Source organism: Nesoenas mayeri (assembly GCF_963082525.1).
Source record: "Nesoenas mayeri genome assembly, chromosome: 8".
Classification (NCBI taxonomy): Eukaryota; Metazoa; Chordata; class Aves; order Columbiformes; family Columbidae; genus Nesoenas; species Nesoenas mayeri.
Genome location: NC_137554.1, coordinates 3,160,981 through 3,177,241, shown reverse-complemented (window position 1 = coordinate 3,177,241; position 16,261 = coordinate 3,160,981).

The window sequence follows — 16,261 nt, the reverse complement described above, 5'->3', positions numbered from 1 at the left end:
CTCCAAATCCTGCCATGATTATAATCCTCGATTCTGCAAAATTTTACCTTTGTTTTTCTCTCCATCACCTCTTCAGAATAATTATTTGTTGTTTTATTGAGCCTCACTGAAAGTTTGAAACTAAGGAAGAAGAACACCTGCTGCAAAATTGAATTTTTAGTTGAGCTTAGTGGATCCTCAGCTATACTTAGTGCAACACACCCCATATAATTCCTGTTCCAGGATGATAATTTCCCCTTTATTCTTACTAGTTAGGGGAAGAAATACTCAAATGCAGTATGACTTTTAAATATACAATAAAGACCTAACTGAGGAGCAATTTTTCAACAACAGTGTTCTTCATTGTTTGGGTTTTTTTGTTTTTGTTTTTTGTTTTGTTTTGTTTTGTTTTTCTGGTAGTAAGGTAGTAAGTAAAAATCTATGAAATACCAGGAAAACTCTGCAGATATGACCTTGTTTTTGAACTGTATGCTAGCAATGTATTAGATTATATTATTACCTCTTGCATTTAAGGTGAAGGCTCAACACTGTTGCTCAGGAAAAGTTTCACTTTTTCATGTCTTTATAAGACTTCTGTTCCTTGGGCAACTGTGTAGTTCTTTACTTTCCTGGTTCAGTAAAAAAGTTGTTGAGGAAACCATGGGTTGCAGTAACCTCTGTGTGTTAATGATGGAAGCCCCTTAAAAGATAATTCTGTGATCTTCTCTGTGCCAAGTGTCATGAGCGCTATAATACTAATGGTCTGAATACAAAGTTGGATTTTAAATAAAAATAATCCTGAAATCTCTTTACTTTAGAGTTCTTGCTTTTACAGACAAACACATTATAAGGAAGGTAAAACATAGGAAAAAGCAGGTCTGAGTCCATTTCCTTACGACAACACACAGGACATGTTAAACCCACAAGATAGCACAGAGGCTGCTTTGCTTTCCTATTCCACTCTATGCCATAATCTTTTCTCAGCCACTAGTATTAAATGCAAAGTAAAATCTTCAACCACTACAACAAGGAGGCAGAGGGGAAGCCAAGATCACTTTCTCAGCCTTGGCAGATTTTGTCTGGTAAAATAGGCACCTGTTGTCCATTAGATTTCTTGCTTATATCAAGGAAGAAAAACTAAAACTGTCTGAAATTCCACATCTGAGAATGATGACATTTCTCTCCTTGCCCCAAATTTGGTGATTAGTAAAATCCAAGAAAAAAATTAAGAAGCAATCTCTAAAAATAGCAGGATGTGTTTAAACTACAATACCGAGGGGTTTCTAAGCCTTGTCATATGAAAGCAATAAAAGCACAGAGCATAAAGAATTATCACAGCTTGCAGTTATCAGGATAAGAAGATTAAATAGCTAAATTCAGTTCTTTTCTTTCCGTAGTTGAGTTTATCTTCATTCACACAGTAGCTATAGAACAAGTCTGGCAGACTTCAAAGGCAAATGTAAGAGTTTTAGGTTTCATCATTAATGTTATTTTACAGTTTTATCAGTTTCCCTCCTTATCCCTCATTATGTAAACATTTTTTTCACATATAATAAATAGGTATTTGTAAAATTTTTGGCATGGGATTGAAAGAAATAAAGTGGAGCTTTTTTATTATCTGAGAATTAGAAATCTTGCTTTTTATATTTTGTTAGACTCTAATATTGACTATTTAAACAGTGGAAGAACAAGTAGTAACAGATTAGCTGTTTTAGAACAAACGTTTCAGTAATAGTTTCCTCTTTTTTTTATAGGACATTAACAGCTTTTATGCTTGTTCACCTCTGATTTCTGTTATTGAGACTGAACACTTTGCAAAAAAAAAGCAGTATTTAAAATACATAGTCATATTCTAATGCCATTTAAATTACTTTAGACTTCATAATTGGTTAGTTGATTATAGTTTGTTTTTGTTTTTGTTTTCTGGCATTCTTTCTTCCTTTGAAATAACTACTATCCAGAACTGTAGTGAATATTTTTACTAAGTTCTCCATTGCTGAATGGACGTCCTTAAAACATATTTCACTCAGGCAAATTCAGTAGATTTTGAGTGAGTTAGCCCTCTAAGGCAGTAGTGTGCATATGGAAACCTATATGCTGAGGAATTAATAAAAGACAAAAATCAAATTATAATAAAACAGAGAAACCTCATAATGGTTTGAATTCTTTGGAGGTTTAGAAAAGAAACATAATGCTAGAGAAGTGGTGGTGTTTCCTTTTATTAATAATTAGATTGCAGTTACAACAATTTAAGTTCTCCTTGAGATGTGCCTGGCTTTCATTTATTCTCTGTCAGATGGGAACAATCTTTTTAATGACCTACTGTTAAACTCCATGCATGCTCTGCTCATCTTTCACACCAACATTAAAATTAATTGAACATCAATCAATATGACAGTGATGTCAATATGATGGTTAGTGTTTGTAACCACTTGTGTCTAAACAATACTAGTTAAAAATCCTACAAATCTCTGTTGCAACACGTTAAATTTCTACCGAACATGACCATATTATGAATGCTCGCTTGCACTTCAGTTTTAGTTCTTGCCCAATCAATGAATGTTTTTACATCCACAGGAAAATTTTCCTGACTTTGAGTGCCGTTTTCTACAGTTAGGTTAACTAATCGTGGGCTGGCAGCCCAGCACAGTTAGAGTCCTGTTATTTTAGATATTATTGGAGCTTACCATTTTAAAAGATAGAGCCTGCCCATTGACATATGTCCTGCCTCTTGGCCAAGTGTTGCCACCTATGTGGCAAGGATATTGGCCACATCATCTGAGTTGATGTGTAGGGCACAGTACTGCAATGTACGGTATTCTTGGATGTGGAGGAATCCTCAAATCCTCACCCTGACAGAGGACAGGACACCTCTGCTGGCCAGCATGGTGCTTCCCTTATGGCTTCTGCTGAAAATGGGGTTTACCTTCCCCCAGTATATTGCTAAGTTCCTGAACAATGATTTATTGCAGCTTTTGAATGGTCACGAGCTTTGTAGCACCTTCAGCTGTTTGGTGTTAATCCCTTTGGCCCCTCTTTCCTCTCTAAGGTACTACCAGCCACCTCCCAGCTCTGTTTTCGGGCAGATCCTTTTGCTTAACTCATGTTCTTGCTCCAGTCAGAAGTTGTAACTGCATGGCATGTAGTCACCTTTGTTATGGATGTCAGCACCCAGATCTTGATGTTGGATCTGTGTCCACCCCTTCAGGCTTATTCTAGAAGTGATTTTATATTTCAGGAAGTGATGATGTCAATGATGAGCCCAGAGTTTTACACAGTGTTGTAATGCATTTTCCCAGACATGATTGAGCCACTTCCTAACCTGAGTGGGTGGCCACTGAATAAAAGCAGATACTGACCCTGAATTGTAATTTATTTTCCAGCTTCTCTTGTAGTAATTGGGCAGACACCACAGCATTCACCTCCTGTATACCTGTGCAGCTGATCCTTGATAGAGGCGATTCTATGGTTCTGCTTTGTTGCTTCTATGCATCCTATGTTCTGACTGAGGAGCTGCAAGTCCTGGCAAAAATTAAACTAATTTGAGCAACCACCACCTAGAACTACTGATACATATTGAACCTCCCCATAGGTGTGTCCATCTTATGATGCAACAGCTTTCAACCTCAGCCTCAAGAAGTTATCAGTGCCTAGTATGGAGAGTGTAAAGTTTGGCTATGTAACCTATACACCATACATATCAGAACACCAACCTCACCTAGCTTATCATATACACAACAAATCATCAAATAATACTCTAGACTATAAGTCCACAGGAAATGATGATTTGCAAGAATCAAAGGGTTACCAGTGTTTCAGTGTTGTCACTTAGGGTTTTCTTTATTCAGGTTTGCAATCAGTGATTGGGTGACTTGCTATATGTGTGCATTGTTGCTCAACTTTCTCATTGCCTCAGTAAAGTTTCATTTCTAATGTGTTGTCAGACTGTTACTATTTGGACCATGAATGTGGGATTTTGCCTAAGTTAACTAATGAAGGGCTGGCAGCCCAGTACAGTCAGAGTCCTGCTGTTTAAGATATTATTGCAGCTAGACATTTTTAATGCTATAGTCTGCCCATGAATTTGTCAAGATGTTGAACACAGTGTATTGTCATCTGTACTAATTTATTTCATTAATATTTTATCACTCACTTGTGCTTTTTTTCAAAATTCTACTTAAGCACTTTAAATCTCCTAGTAAAAATAAGATGCTTTAAAGGGTAAGGTCTCAGAGATGAATTGATTTCTCTGTTTAGGGAGTTCAGTTTCCTCTGAATTCCTGTTGTTAGCTTCTTTCTCACTAGAACAGATGATGAATCTAAAACACATCCTGTAAGTGGTTTGGTATTATACAGATTTTTCCATGGATAAATAAATTTGTAGCATCATATATGATTTAAACTGTGAGTAACTAGAACAATAAATAAGTTTAAAGAAAGAAAAGAATTAGAGTAGTAAAACTTTTAGCTGATATAAAATTCTGCTGACTTTGCTGAGAATATTCTGATTTTAGTACTAAAAAATCTATTTTAAAATATTTAAATGTCATTGTAGTATCACCAGTTTTCTTACTGAATATTTAAAAGGAAGTTTAACTAATAGACTACAACAAATGGATAAAAAATTGGAACTGACTTCTTATACAGAACTAGTTTATGCCTCCATGTAAATGCCTCTGGAAATTTTCCACAGAAGCCAAAGTTTTATTTCTAAATTCTTAACTCTTTCCTTAGCTGGTAAATGGGTTCCTCAGGCATTCCAGCCTAAGACTCAGATCTTTCTATACATTACAATGTATCTAATTTCTAAATTGTAATTTGGAGGTTAATTGTTCACTGATCACATGTTCTATAGCCCATACAAGTTAAAAGCAATAAAACAGAAAACTAAGTCAGAACGTCTTTCAGCTCATCACCTTGACAACAACTGAAGTTCTCTTATATTTCTTCCATTGCTAGCTTGGCTAATACCTCTGGTTTAGTTCTTCCAAAAGTAATAACTGTATCTTTAACAAATTCATCTCCAGACTCCCTGGCATCATCCATTTCCCTGACCTTCACTCTCACAATATTTTTAATATCCTTATGTAGCCCCAAGACAGGGTCATAGTCCGAGATGGTTTATATTCAAGAAGTTACAATGACTTCACTTTCGACATAATTAAAGAGTCACATTTAACAAAACTTTTTTTTTTCAGTGGGGCTCATTCATTTTTTTCAACATTTTTTGTGTTTACTCAGGATGTCCACCATTCCCCAAGAAGGAGTTCTAATAATCTGATATGTGATTTTCTTGGGAACACAAGATCTCATGTGAAAAGGATGGATTGTGAAAAGGGGGAAGAACTGTGAGAATCACGTTTTGGTTTGGAACCAGAACACAGAAAATTAGTCTTTCTTTGCTTCTGATGGAGGATCCTGTTTGTGCTCAGCTGGAAATTCTGATGACATCATAAAAAAATTAATGCAAATGGAATCATCAATTGCTTTAAGACTTAAAAATACAGAGCCCTTTTCTCCACTAAGTGTATAATTCTAGTTACAGTCAAGTCTTCTGTGGTGTAGAAGAGAAGAATAAATGTGGAAAGAGAGCAGAGAAGATGTGGTACAGAGTCAATTAAGGGTATAAAAATCCCATTTGAAGCAGAAAAAAGAGTGGTGAGAAATGAGGGAGAAAACAGACCCTGGTGAGACTTTGTTGGAGCATTGATCCAGAGGAACTGATACTACACTTTTCAGATGTCCATGCAATCCAAGCACCTGATACATACAGAAAGGTGAGGTGGTTTTGGAAAGTAAAGAGTCTGTTCTCTGAAATGTCATGTAACGTTTCCACAAAAATTGAAGGTTAAGCCATAATTAACATGGTACTCACCTGTGAAAAACAAAAAGCTCAGGAATATCTGTTTTATATGTTAAGCCATCTTGAAGCTGGTTCCTATTCTATGCTGGTAGCTGTTGTAAAAGTCTGCAATGACTTTTTCAAACAATCTTCACAACTAGCTAGAAAAAGGCAACTGAATTGTTAGCTGATGTTCACTGAGCAGATTTTACTGCAGTAACATTTGCTATTAAGGAATTGCAAATATAGTGCCATGTATTCCAGTATATAATGAGAATTACTCCTGGAACAGTAATAGCAAAAGAGTTAGTTGATCTTCCAACAACATAAGACAAAATTTGACCAACTCTAAGAGTCAAAGTTTCATTTTTCTTGGAAACTTTGTCAAAAGAAATTAATAATGGCTACACATGGAAAGAAAAGAAATCTTGATAGTTTTAGATTCCATCACCGTTATCTGCTGTTGAGAAACCAGCATAGTTTCTTGATAGGATGGCTGCATTGTGTTGAGATTCATGGAATTCATCCCCTTTTCTTTTGGCTTTAATAGGTCTAATAGTTATTAGAAAATTCTCATGTCTCTACCAAACACTGCCTTAAGTTGTGCATAAAACAGACGTTTCACTTCAAAGCCTGACTTTTTGTTTGTTTGTTTGTTTGTTTGTTTGTTTAACTCTTACAGACATTGTTACTGTCTCAATATTTATTTGGTATGTGTAGTCTATATTTACTAGTCCCTGTATGCCCAAGAGACTGACATGCAGAAAAACTGCAGTGTGGTACACATCTACCTAAATTAGTACATTCCTGAGAATGACCAATGTGCCTTAATTATTTTGGGAGTCTTATGTAGAGGGTATTAAGCAATGCACATTTTTTTCAGGAAAGTGAGCTATGTAGATAAATATGTCCTAAAATTGAGAAGGATATTATTTTTACATTAAAATCAGTAGATTTATTGATCCTTGTCATTTTTAAGCCTATATTCAAAATGTTTTAAAATGGAGGCATTCTAGAATTAGAATGTATTTCTATCAGCTATAATCTACCTGTACCTTATTAAATATTTTTGTGTTAGCATGTTTTTTCTAATGTTAGAATAAGAGACATCATTATTGATTTCTTATAATCTATTTCATTAGGAAGGAGGCATAAAGATACATCATTCAACTCATTTGCAGGAGAATAAATAATAGAATGTGGAACATGGATGATCAATTATGTTCCAAGTTAAAGTAGCTTAATATGTATCATAAAATACATTCTATTGGAACAGCTATCACTGTGTATGCTTGTACAGTGCTGCATGAGATTTAAACTGGTCATGACACAGAATACAGAAGGGAAAGTATTCCAGTGGCTTCTACTGGGGTTTTAAGAAAATTATGAGAATGTTACAATGTCTTACAGGAAGAGCAAAAAAACATGCATTGGAAGCAAGAAAGAATTAAGAGAGTTTACATTTATTTCACTCCTACACAAGCAGTGAATTGAACTATCAGTTTGACTTGGTCTGTTGCTGATTTTTGCTTTGCAGTTCCATTTAAAAATCTTGCTATCTTTTTTTTTTCCCTTTCTTAATTACTTTTATTCTTTCTTTACATTTAGTTGGTCACTAACTTCAGTTTTAAACCAGTCCTTTTTCCTCTCATTTTAAAAATTATTTCCTCCTCTTCTTTTAAATTCCATTTTTCCCTATGAAGGAAATATTTTGAGGTGAGTAACCTTTTCTTTGGTCAAAGATTTTACAATGTACTACTCATTTCTATATGTTATTAATTATTTTAACAAAATTAGTTACCTCAAATTATTTATCTTGAAGTTCATGTCTAGTTGTTTAAGGTACATAGACACTGAGGTACTGTCCTGGTTTTGTTAACAACAAGTTTCTCTTTCAGTGAATTTTGCCTGTCAGCTAAAGCCTTCATATTAACTGCATTTTCCTGGAGAACCAGACACATGTTTTGGTAAACCTAGCAATGGAATGCAAACTTATTGATAAGCACGGATGGACATCTCGCGAGAGGGGCGACGAGAAACAAGTGACCAAGAAACTGACCAACTGTGTATAACATTCCATTCACGTGAATACTTCATATAAATGTGGGAGATCACGAGGATCTCGTCCCTTTTCCTTTTTCCCTTTTCCCTATGGCCGACATTAGGAGAGGACCTTGCTAGTCGTCCCTGCGAACTGAGGCCTAGTGACAGACTGAATCCAGCTCTGGTTAGCTGTGGAGTCTAATCCAGGACTTTGGGTGCTGGCTCTGCAGTGCTGAGACTTTCAAGATTGGTTTTGTATATTTTGTATTATTTTCTCTATTCTTATTAGTAGCATTAGTAAAACATCTTTAATTTTTTCCAACTCTCTTCTCTCTGTTCTTCTTTTCTTCCCAATCGCCTCTCCTTAGTGGAAAGGGGGGAGGGGAGGGGCAAGAGAGGGAAGTGGGGGGGAAGAGGGGGTTAACAATACATCTGCCAGGGTTTTATTGTCACCCCGCAATCTTAACCCTCGACAGGTACAAATAAGAAATCACTGTCAGAGGAAGGTACTTACTCCAATATTGCTAGTAGTAGATCAAGATGAGAAATGTTTGCACAGACATTCATTGGAGTCATGCAAGTTGTGAGGCTCCAGAATTTTGTAGTCTTTCATTGAAGTGGGAGTTGTAAGTATATACCCAAGGCTCATTTCTTTGGGTATAGATAGAAATTATGTCTACAGTCTATACTGATGAGCATTTTTTACATATCCAGTGAACATCATTTTGCGTATTTCTTCACTAGCTGTCCCATTACAGAGATGTAATAAAGTTATGCAAAAGTGGGAAGAAATTGTATTTTAGTAAGTGTTATGTGTTAGATTTACATTATTTAGACTACTGAAGCATTTTTTTTTTCCAAGACTAAATCAATAATTGAAGACGATTGTGTGCCAACCATGCATTTAAACTGACTTGGTGCCCAGCGATAGGATGACGGGCAACAAGCACAGAGGGAAGCAAAGGAGGTTCCATCTGAATATGAGGAAAAACTTTTTTCCTTTGCCTAGAACAGGCTGCTTAGAGTGGGTGTGGAGTCTCTTTCTGTGGAGATGTTCAAAACCGCCTGGACACCTTCCTGTGCAATCTACTCCAGGTGAATCTGCTTTAGCAAGTGTGTTGGACTAGATGATCTCCAGAGGTCCCTTGCAATCCCAACCGTTCAGTGATTCTGTGAAGGAAGAATAATTACTAATTATTCAATACAGTGTCTCTGTGTATATGCAGGGGCATAATACACGAGAGCTCGAGAGCTTATTGTTAATGAAATTCAGGGCACAGAATGGATGATGAAAAGGAAACTATTATCCTGTTACAAGAAACAACATTGAAGAAATGAAGGGATGGGAAAGTTGTTCTGTTGCAATTCTTACAGTTTTTTTCAGAACAAGATAATTCAAAGGATTCCTAAAAACTGTTTTAGATAAGTGGTATTCCTTTGTGACCTTTAGTTTCTTATCAGGCAACTCCAAACATCTTAAGGAATATCTGTTGGATATTTGTTAAGGAAAGAGATCCCTATGACAGTATCCAAGGCTCTTTCGACTTGGTGAAAGCTCCTTAACAAGACATGGATGAAGTAAAATGCGTAATAACATAACAAAGAATTTAACAGGTATCTTCTGTATACCAGAAGGTGGAGAGTCAAGCATGACAGTGTAGAGTGCTTTTTCTAGAAAAGCTGTGAAAAGGTGAGAGATACAGCACAGTTTTCAGATCTGTGAAAGTATTTTATCCTTGCAACATTTAACCATTTTTTCTTCTGTAGCTTCCCTTTCTTTTTGATTAATAAGAATGATTCATCTTCTCTTTCCCAGGCTAAATATATCTAGCTCTCTGATTTTAAAATTTAACTCTCCAATGATTTAATAATTTTTCTTTTTTTCACGAGAACCGGTGTGTTGCTGTGTAACCACTTCCCAACTAATGCTGAACAGAATGAAGCTACTCTGCTAATTGTTTCAGGCACGTGACACCCATCAGTATGGGTCTGGAACTGTTGAAACATTAGCACTGATTAATCTCTTACTAATGTGAACTGCTCTGTTCAAGGAGCAAATCACATGAGTGAGGCAAAATTCATCCTAGAGTTGGCCTCCATACCACAGCGTGAATATGGGCTGGCATAATTCATAGTCAGTCTCTAAACTGGTAAGAGCAATTAGAACTAAACATCAGTGTAAATTTGTTGGGAGAGATAACAAATAATTCTAATCTAGTGTCAAGCAACTTTAATTTATTTATACATTTTCAGAAAGATCAGCTCTTGATATTAATTCTGTATGCCTTCAGAAATCTTAGTGTTGTTAATGGGACTGCTCACATTTGATGTGTAAAATCAGATTCACATTCTGTGTGATGTAGAGAACAAAAAGGGATCTCACAGAAAAATCACTGAGGTTTCAAGCAGAACAATGGTGTGCTATTTTTCATCACTACTTAGATTATTGTTTGTGAAATCCCATTCTATTACAACTTGGCTTAAGACAGGACTTTAATACAGTATAAAAGGTAGACTTCCAATATTAAAGAATTTTATGGAGTCAAACATGGACTCTCAGCATTTAAAAAACCTTATAAAATTTTTATCTATTTAACTTTGTAAAATGGAAATTAAAAAATTACCAGTCTCTAAAAAATACACTTTTCTGTGAATGTATCTTCTCTGTACAGTTGATATTTAAATGTTCTAGAATCAAATTTCTTAGAAAATAAATGTCCTTAGAATGGCTTCATGGTAATGAAGTGCCATGAGGTCAAATGATCTAATTTAGGTAGTCATAATCAGTTTATCAGCAATTATTTCTTTGAACTTTTCTTCTCCCATCAGTTTCAGCCACGTGAAATAACAACACTACGTTGCTTCCAGGAAAACAGATTCTACCGCAGTCTGAGACAAAGTGAAGGATTACCTACAGAGATATGTATTTCTTACTATCTCAACAGAAATCCAGTGAAGATAAATATAAGTTTGGAAAAATCATTACATTTTCAGTGAACACAAGGATTCATGGCTTACCTTTCCAGATTCATGTCTGTTTGCAAATCAAATGTTACATTAACTTCCTTTGAGTAGGTAAAGAAATGTATTTGAGTAAGCTAAAATAATTGAGTAAATATCTACTGCTGGTTGTTCTCATTATTTCTATTACATTTCACTGGTTTGTGACAAAAAAGATTTTCTGCCAACTATTAGCTTTATATTGTCATGTATTTTGCTTTAATAATGATTTTGAAGACTCTTGTAAATATTAAGTAGAATCTGGGACCTGAAAGTAGGAGAAGATAAATCCAAAGACCAGCAAGGGCACAGATGTCACAGGTATTTGAGCTATTGATAGTAGCAGGTGACCTTGCACTGGTATTCCCATATTTACCAGATTTCTAATGTTGACAAAATCATGAATTTTAGTAAAGTTCAGATACAGTTTTCTTGAGATCTCCTTGCAGCCTTCCATGTCTTTTAAAGATTACAGCTGTATCCTCAAAATCTTTACTGACACATTTCTTTCCAGAGTAGTCCTACAGAAATGCCTTCTAGAATTTTATAGAAATCTCAAATTAGTTATACGATTTTGGGGCAAATAAAAGTATTCATGGTGGGAGAATAGACGTGGCTTCCTCTTGATAAAACTCAATAGCAAATTAACTATGCTGAAAGTGACTTTCAATCAGCTCAAACGATGACCGGAGGAATACCAAAAGACTTCTGAGAAAGGGAGTCAGTTTATAAAGGTTAATAAAAGAATATGAAAGTGTGGGGAAGGAGACTGGAGTGAGCAGGGGGGAGCACTGCAGCACTCAAACCGGGCTGGACAGTGGCAGATGTCTCTCCACAGGCATTACTACCCTGCCAAGGCAAGAGAGAACATCGTCCCCAGCGGACAAAATCAGTTGCCAGCACACAGTTTATGGGGTGACAGCACAGGGCAGCACACAGGGACTCACTCCAGGTGTGGGGCTGTGAATCCTGGAGGAACTTGTGACCAACAGGTGGGAATGAGAAGCCACAGGGCTATACATGAAGCTGAAGCACCCAGGTTGTGCAAATATGGGGGTCCACAGGACTATGGTGGGGGAAGAAGGGAGGAAATTTTGTGGAAGAATTATAGAAGGGTGTTCATTAATATTTTGTGTCTGATTTATCTGTTGTGTTGCTGATTGAGTTCCTAAAGGTACAGTTCAGAGATTGCCAGTTATTTACATGTTGTAAGTAAACCAATGAACTGCTTTAATCCTATGTGACTTAAAACACTTAAGTAGTTTTTCCTTGTCACACTGTAGCAAATATTATTTCCTTTAACAATCCTTAAATACTTTCAGAGTAATATTCCCCACAATTCTGTGCAGTTTACAGAGAACTGCTGGCCTTTATTCTACAATTTTTCAAAAATCTACGAGGATTTGTAGATTTTCCAAGCATACTCCACTTATCATGCTGATATTTTTATTTCTCAGAGAATTTATTTTTTCTGAAACCTTAAAAAACACCATGAGGATTCATTCTTGGGTGGTAGATGTTTAAACTGTTCATTTGATCCTCAGTCCTGCAATTAGGACTTCATTCTGCAGTTATCTGTCAAACTCAGTGCGGAGGTATACAATGAATGAGAATCTGGGCCTTGGTGTTAAGTGAGAGAAAAATTCAATCCCTACCTAAATCCCTGTCACTAGTCTCCTAAAAGAAATGAGTAAAAGAGGGTAGGCTTTCTGAACCAGAGAATAAATTTTTATTTTATCTCATCAAATCCAAAAATGATATGTACCTTCTTTTCCATGTTTTTCCCTCAAAGTAAAAGCAAAATCCAGACATACAATCCAAAGATACCAGACAATTCATATTTAAGGCTTTAATTTAAATCAGAAGAGATTTAGTAGTAAGGGTTTTCACACACAAAGCCAATGAACACTTATGCTTTGAATTATGATTTTCATACATGAGCTGTTATTTACCTTAACAATACTGCTTTCTGTTCAGAAGAAACAAGAACAAAAAATTTCGGATTCTAAGCAAAAGGAGGTGACTGAAGGTTGAAGACTGATCACATCTAGATGACAAGCAGCCCCATTCTTCTGTGGTGGAAAGAATTTGTAAATGAGGAACACATAGTTTTGTTTTCCACTCTTTTAGTTCCAGTGGTTTCAGTCCTCTCCCCAGCTGTGGATCTCTGCATCAGCAACAGTTCCTTTCAGCTGCGGTTTCCATATGTGTTATGGCGAGCCATGTAATGTAAGAAAACCAGCAGGATTAATCTCCCATTTTATCAACTGTTTGCATGTAGTATATTTTAAGAGAGATAAGAAATTATTGTAGCTTCATTTTGCTACCTGTATTTTTTTTTTTCCTCTATTCCCATTTGTTAGTGCCTTTTATCACCCTTGTAAAGACAGTATTTTCTTCTTGTCTTATGCTGATGAGAAGTACCTAGAAGAGTCAGTAGAAAGACCACACTAGGAAATTTTAAGGTGATCTCTCATGATAATAAATTTTTGGTGTTTCCTCCTTGTGCTCATAAATTACACTTTTCATTTAAAAATGATTAACAATTTGTGAGTTGAACTTCAACATTGTCCTTGTTGCAAGGAGTGCGTTTTAGTTTTTACAAAGTGTAAACTGCATAAATGCTTGATGGTTGAGCACACATTCTTTGTCTTGTTCTGCACTGAAATAGGTCATGACTCTTGTTCCCTGCTAAGTTTAGGGTAAGGGTGTGATCACTTGAAATATCTGTGAGTGAACTCAGAATGTAAAGTTCCAAAGTACTGAAGAAGTTGATTTTTACCTTAAGATATATACCACAAAAAAGCCACACACCTCTTTCTGTAGCAGACAGCCATAAAATGTCTCTCTCTTGACCCATCACTAAAATGTTGGAGCTGCTTCTGAAATTCTGTCAAACAAGATGTAATATGATACTTTTCCTTAGGTGACTAGCTATGGGGAAATTTATGACTTATTCTATATTTCATTTGAATGTGAATACATCAAGACCTACATACCCAGTAACACTATGTCATAAGTTCTACAGTGCTGTGAAGCACTGATTTTAAAGTACACCCTCCATAAATTCTAACTGTTTATTCATGGTACTGTTAAAATAGATCTTTGGGGTTTATTTTATTTTATTTTATTTTACTATTTCCCTTTTGTAATTATGTGTAGAATTCATTTTGTCTGTACATGGATGTTTACAAAATGGTGCAGTGAACATATGCTTTAACATCAAATTTTGCTTAGGTTTTCTCCAAATTTTCTCTTTAAAAAATCAGAATTATTTTGAAACTCTTACAGTATTTATTTATTTATTATTAAATTTATGGAGCAATTCAAAGACATATCCCACCATATATATCACCCTATACTGGTTGAAGTTAGTCTCTAGTAAAACATTATTAACTCTAAGTAGATGAGTTGTGCACCTTAAAAGTTGGTTATTTTGCATTTTATTGGAACAGCAGTGGCAAATGATTTCTGTAACTGGAATTCCACTGATGACAACTTTACACCCCTTTAAGTTCAATGCAAGGGACTGTTCAACCATAGCACTGTAGATTTCAGTTCTTAGGTTCATTCATGGAAACAGAAGGCACTAAATTAAAGTGTTAGAGATGGTCATAACCTCTGAAAATACAGATAGAATTTTGTGGATTTCATGTGCACTGAAGTCTAAAAATGTTGGCCACATTTGCCAGGTAATGCCTTGCTGATGATTGTGCCTCTAGAAGTTTCATCTGGGGTGAAAAATTTAAATGTGTCTTCTGGTAAATGGAACAAACACAGAAAATTTCACTCAGCTCAAATAACTTGTTACGCAAAGTCTTGCTGTTAGCCATTTTGACATTTTACCATTCTTAGAGATTATTTCTCAGTGACATGTAAATGTAAAGATAATCTGCCTGGTTCTTCTCAATAAATGTAGTCCTGATCCTGGTAAAATGAGTTTAATCTTCAAATTACATATATCTTCAAGTTTGCTCTTTTTACTAATTATCAGATGCTGATTTACTTTTTTTTCATACTATTTTGGTCTGAGACATTACCTGCCATTAGAATTTAGTTTTACAAAGTTTTTCCCCCCTGCATTGATTTCAGATGCTCTTACTTACTTTCATGATATACAGTATCTGTAATATTGAGTAACTTAACAACAGAACATCTCTCTTTAATGTCCAGGTCATGCTGAATATCTGATCTCTCTGCTTAGCTGTTTTCAGGTGGGTGTGAAACATCCAACATAACATTACTCCACTGATGTTATTTCAGGGTTAACCCAAATAAAGTTAAACTTGCTTAGATCTTGAGGACTCTAAAGAATCTTTGCAGTTTTCAGGCAAAGCTGAACAGTTAATACAGGTAGTTCAAGAAGTGTTGTGAGTTCAAGTAACTGGCCATGAGATAAAGTGTGATTTGTTGATGTTTGCTAGAGATAAAGATACAGATGTAAAGGTCAAAGTTGTTTTCCTGAAGGCTCAGTTTCATAAACTGCTGATGACTCAGAAACAGTGATGAGGTGCACATTAACTCTTCTGTTTAATTACATTTAGTCTCTTGAACAAGAAAAATTACTGTAAAGCTGTGAGATGTGTTCTCATACTGTATAAACAATTCTTGTTCATCCTGGCACTTACAATAATGTAACACTAATGTTTTTATGAACAGTGAAAGGAAAATGGGAGATCACTACCCAGTGCATCACAAGAATTAGTGGACCATGTCACTGCTAAAATGTAACGAGTACTGGCATAAGTATTTCTGCCATGCAGAGGAATCATTTAGAAAACAAGTTGTCAACCCCACATGCTTCAGAGTATGACCTGCTAGAATATTCATTAGGCATTTGCTTGATTATTTCTGGTAGGAACAAACTCCTTATGGAAGATGTGAAAATGCATCATAAAGATAAAGATAAAGAACGCTTTATTCTTACATGTTAAAAATCACATTCATGGATGCAAGTCTGAAAGCAATTTGAGAATACTTCATTTTTAATGGAAGCATGACCGAAGCCTTTGAGCTGTAGATAATGCAGCCTATTTATTAATCTGAACACAAGCTTCAATGGCTGATCATCATTGAGTATATTTACTGTTTTTTCTTACTGAGCATTTTTTGCACAAATTGTAGTATTACTTTTTAAGACAGTTTTGTACTTTTATTTGAAATATTGTTTATTTTTTTCTTCAGTAGAGCAGCCATCCATGAAATGGTAAACTTGGTAAATACCGTGTCTTTGGGACATCAAGCTTGAAAAGCTTGTCAGCAGAATCAAGTCTTCCAGTTTTCAGACTGTTCCAGTTCATTGACTGTGAAGAAAGAACAATTTGAGCACAGGTCAGGATCCTGCTGTCATTATTTTTACAGCAAGTTTCACCATTGTGCTTGTTCCATAGTGATACT